The following is a 5,224-nucleotide window of genomic DNA, read 5'->3' as shown; positions in this document are numbered from 1 at the left end:
TTCTTCTGAATATATACCCAGGAGTAGAGTTGCTGGGTCATATGTCAATTCTATGTTTAATTTTTTGAGGAATCATAAAGGTTGCATTTTATTTATTTTTTATTGAAGTATAGTGGATTTATAATATCATGTTAATTACAGGTGTACAGTACAACAATTCAGTTCCACACACACATATATTCTTCAGATTCTCTTCCCTAATAAGTTATTACAAAATATTGAATTCCCTGTGCTACACAGTAGGTTCTGATTGCTTATCTGTCTAATACACAGCAGGGGGTATATGTTAATCCCAACCTCTTAACTTATTTCAATGTTGCATTTTAAAACAGGGATTTAAAAATCAGCGTTGAAAGTAAGACATCAAGCAGAATGGAGAAAGTGCCTGGATCTTGCCGACCCAGCCAGACCGGGGCTGGAATTCTGGCCCTCCATAATCATAGCCAAGTTACTTCACTTTCCTGAGCCTCACTTTCCTGGTCCATAAAATGGGATTAATACCATTCACCTCGGGTCATGCAGGGTTCTGAGAAATTTTAACTGCATTAGGAATGTTGGAAAGGCTAACGGCTTAGAGCAAGGGTCAAAAAGCCACGCTATGCACCTGTTTTTGTGCTGCCCGAGAGGCAGGAATAGTTTTCACATTTTTTGAGGGTTGTAAAAAAACGAAGAATTTGTGTCAGAGTCAAATGTGGCCCACAGAGCCTAGAACATTTACTCCCCAGGCCTTTTTAGGGAAAAGCTCCTGATGCTTCATTTAGAGAACAAACTGTAAATGTACCAAAGTCGGAGTACTTGGGTTCAAGGACAAACTATGTGACCTTGACCAGGTCCTTCTGTACCTTGGTCTCCTCAGCTGTAACATGGGGATAACAATGCCCATGACCTGTTGTCTCATCTCTGTCTAGTCTCTGCTCAGTGAGGCCATGCTTGCTCCTTCTGGCACCTTCTGCTCTGTGGTCTGCCTCCCCGCCTAGGGTGGAAGGCTCACCTGGGCATGGATGTTGAGATGCTTTGCTTGCTGACGTGTCTCTGAACTTTGCAGGGAGCAGGCGCTTGGTAGATATTTGCTGAGAGAACTCAGACCCCTGGGGAAATGTGAAAACCAACGTTAGCGCACACAGAGGACATTGGCACAGTGCTGGGATGGGTGAGTGCCCAGGGCAGAGTTAGCCCTGAGCTAGCATGTATTTGGGGGAGGGGGTGGTTCTTCCCACAGGGCAGGTTCTCAGGGGTGTCTTCCCTGGGTGCTGGCCCAGCCTAACACAACTTGGTAGAAAAACAGTAAGAAATGCAGTGGAAAAGCTTGCTTCCTGGAGGCTGACACATGGGGTGTGGTGCCAGCGAGTGTGCAGACCAGCCCCATGATCCAAAGCAAACATGGTCACCTCCCCGAAGACCTGCCCGACTGGTCCCCACACCTTCTTGAGGACAGACGGCGAGAGGACAGGGCCTGTTTGCTACAATGTCTTCAGGGAGTTGGAGCCCCCCAGCCCCTGCAACACCCGGCTTTGCCTCGTTGACCAATGCCTCCACTGCAATCCCACAGGTGACCACCCCTCGATCACCCACTGGAAGGCCTTGCCTCCGTTTGACAGATGAAGCATTGAGGCTCTCAGAGCCAAGATGATCATCAGGCTCACTGATATGGTGTCGCATTGCTGGGACTTGACCCAGGATGGCATGGCATGGGGTCTTCTACTGTGCAGAGAATGGGTGAACAGAAGATGCACTTAAGAAGGGGGCATTGGAGTCATGGACCCTCTGAGAAAGAGGTAGGAAGTCAGACCATCCTTCTGGAAGAACCAAGGATGGGTGGGGTGGTTCTCAAGGCTAGGCCTGTGACTGAGGGTAAGGACTAGGGGGCGGGAGGCAGGCACACAGAGTTTTCTCGGATGATCTGCAGCAGAAAACCTGCAGACGCACGGGCTACCCCACCTCTACAGGTGGCTTCCCTGAGGACAGGGGGCTTAGATGTCAAACCCCAAAGTCAAGGCGATCTCTGTGAATCTCCATGGCCTCTCATCGTGGCCACTGGAAGGATGACTCACCCTCACAAACATGCTGACCTGATTCTTTTCTCAAAGCCCTTTTTTTTTTTTTTCTGTGGTTCTCTCCAGGGCAGGTCATGCTCCCAGCACAGAGGCTGGGGTTGGGTTCTAGGGGAGGGTGGAGGCAGAGGTGGCCCGGAAGGAGCGGGGTGGGGGAGCAGGTAGAAGTGGCTTTGTTGACAGATAAGTCAACTGATGTCAAGGCATGTCAGTGCCTCCCTCAGCAGGAAATGCAGGTCGAGTGACATACCTGAAGTTCAAGAACAATTATTAGCTAGCAATCCGCTAAGACAGTCTAACAGGACAGCCCCCAGTTTCCCAGGGCAGCGAAGGAGGGCATCAGAGAAGCCCAACTGCCTGGTTCAGAGAAATGATCCTCACCCATTCCATCAGAGGCAGAAAGGGAAAGTGAAATTGCCTGCAGGAGAGAAACAGAAAGCCCTCAGAAGGGAATCCAGGCCCTCACCCCTCTTCCACCAGCTCAGGGGAGAGGCTAGGGTGCAGGGATGAGGATTCGGAAAAGAAGGAGCAAGATCAGGCCACTTCCATGAGCCAAGAGCACCCTTATCACATTTACAGAATCATCACTTAGACTGTTACTCTGCATGTAAGTTAAATAAGCAGAGTGACAATATACAGCCTTGATGGACTCTTTCCCCAATTTGGAACCAGTCCATTGTTCCACGTCCGGTTCTAACTGTTGCTTCTTGACCTGACTACAGGTTTTGCAGGAGGCAGGGAAGGCGGTCTGGTACTCCCATCTCTTGAAGAATTTTCCACAGTTTGTTGTGATCCACACAAAAGCTTTGGTGTAGTCAATAAAGCAGAAATAGATGTCTTTCTGGAATTCTCTTGCTTTTTCTATGATCCAAAAGATGTTGGCCATTTGATCTCTGGTTCTTCTGCCTTTCTAAATCTAGCTTGGATATCTGAACATTCTCGGTTCACGTACTGTTGAAGCCTAGCTTGAAGGATTTTGAGCGTTACCTTGCTAGCGTGTGAAAAGAGCACAAATGTGCAGAAGTTTGAGCATTCTTTGGCATTGCCCTTCTTTGGGATTGGAATGAAAACTGACCTTTTCCAGCATATGCTCACTGCTAACACATCGGCATGCTAAACAACACCCACAGTCACCATGACAGTTGCAAGGCCGAGCATAAATGGTCAGAAAGTGAGTGGTGGCCCAATTCCTGGAACCTCTTCCCCTTTCCCAAAACAGCTGGAATACTCCTCCCACTCAACTGCCTCTGAAATTACCCAGCTCTATAAAAACGCTGGGGCCTTTAGCCTACTGAGATGGACTACAGTCTGTCTGTGGAACATGTATCTCTCTGAATAAACGTCCTTTCACTTTACTAAGGCTTGCTCTTGAATTCTTTCCTGCGGGAGGCCAAGAACTCACACTCGGCAGCCATCACAGGGACTCGCCTGAGGCCTGGGATGTGAGCACCCTCTCGCGCCTCACACTGTCTTTCCTGCGGCACCATCACAGGGTCACAGTGCCTTTATGCATTTCAGGCTCTGGACAGTAACTGTTGCCCTGCCTGGGAACCAGAGGATGAGATGGTTGGATGGCATCCCCAACTCCATGGACATGAGTTTGAGCAAGCTCTGGGAGTTGGTGATGGACAGGGAAGCCTGGTGTGCTGCAGTCCATGGGGTCACAAAGAGTCGGACACAACTGAGCGACTGAAGGGAACTGAACTGGGAACTAGGAGACTTACCCCAGGGGCGCCTATGCCCCGAGGGCATCTCTGACCCCCTGGGGAAGGTGTGCAGGTGCCAATGCTCTTGGAGATACTGTTCCCCTCAGTGGCTGCTCAGCAGGGACACAGAGGGGCAGGGACGAGGATTGTGTGTCCAGGAGCTGAGAGAAGCTGGCAGTTCAGCAGTAAGATGGGGCCGGGGGGAGGGTAGCTTCTGCGCATTCAGGCTCTGGGTTTGATTCTGTTGTTGTTCAGTCGCTCAGTCATGTCCAACTCTTTGTAACCCCATGGACTGCAGCACTCCAGGCTCCCCTGTCCTTCACCATCTCCCAGAGCTTGCTCTAACTCATGTTCATGGAGTCAGTGATGCCATCCAGCCATCTCATCCTTTGTCATCACCTTCTCCTCCTGCCTTCAATCTTTCCCAGCATCAGGGTCTTTTCCAATGGGTTGGCTCTTTGCATCAGATGGCCAAAGTATTGGAGTTTCAGCTTCAGCATCAGTCCTTCTAATAAATATCCAGGGTTGATTTCCCTTTAGGGTTGACTTGTTTGACTTCTTTGCTGCCCAAGGGACTCTCAAGAGTCTTCTCAGGACCGAAATTTGAAAGCATCAGTTCTTCGATGCTCAGCCTTATTTGTGGTCCAACTCTCACATCCTACTATTACTTCCTAGTACCTAACTATGGGAACAACCATAGCTTTGACTATATGGACTGGATTCAAACCTCAGCCCTACACACCCATAACCCTCCCCAGGCACTTCCCTCATCATTAACATGGGTCTGGGGTGAGTGTCTGCCTCCCAGGATCCCTGCACCCAGCTCAGCCCAGAGTGAGGCTGAGGATGGGCAGATGGCTGGGACTGCTGCTCTCTTGTCCATCACCCGCCCTCTGGAGGCCATGGCTCCAGGCTGAGGCCGAGCCTGGGAAAAGCATTTCAAAGGTGACAATCAAAGGCCAAGTGGGCTTCCAGGAGCCAAGATCAGTAGGCCCAGCCATCCATATCAGTGGAAGGAAGGAAGCCACCAACTCCCACCTGAGGGGTGAGATAAAGGTGGAAGTGGCTGTGCTGGGGGACATGCCCGGGGGAAGGTCCCTGAGGACAGAGACATTCCTATTGGCTTTGTGACTTTGTCCAGGAAATTTGAGGTGTATACTCTGACCTGGCTGGAGCTCCTGATCTCCCTTCGCCTTCAATGAGAGGAAGGTTAACCATGCCTGTTGCCTCCACTAGTTGGTCTAGAATGATGGAAACAGCACTGTAAAAACCTCATGGATGTCAGGCCCACCTGGACAATGCAGGGAAATCTCCCTCCTCGAGGTCCTTGATTTAATCCCACCTGTAGAGTCCCTGTTGCCACATAAGGTAACATATTCACAAGTCCCAGGGGCAGGACATGGACATCTTTGGGAGTGTCAGTACTCTGACTCATGGACTCATGCCAGGATTTCCCTTGTAGCTCAG

This window comes from Bos mutus, chromosome 1 (genome assembly GCF_027580195.1).
Source record: "Bos mutus isolate GX-2022 chromosome 1, NWIPB_WYAK_1.1, whole genome shotgun sequence".
In the NCBI taxonomy this organism is placed as follows: Eukaryota; Metazoa; Chordata; class Mammalia; order Artiodactyla; family Bovidae; genus Bos; species Bos mutus.
This window is presented reverse-complemented; position numbering follows the sequence as displayed.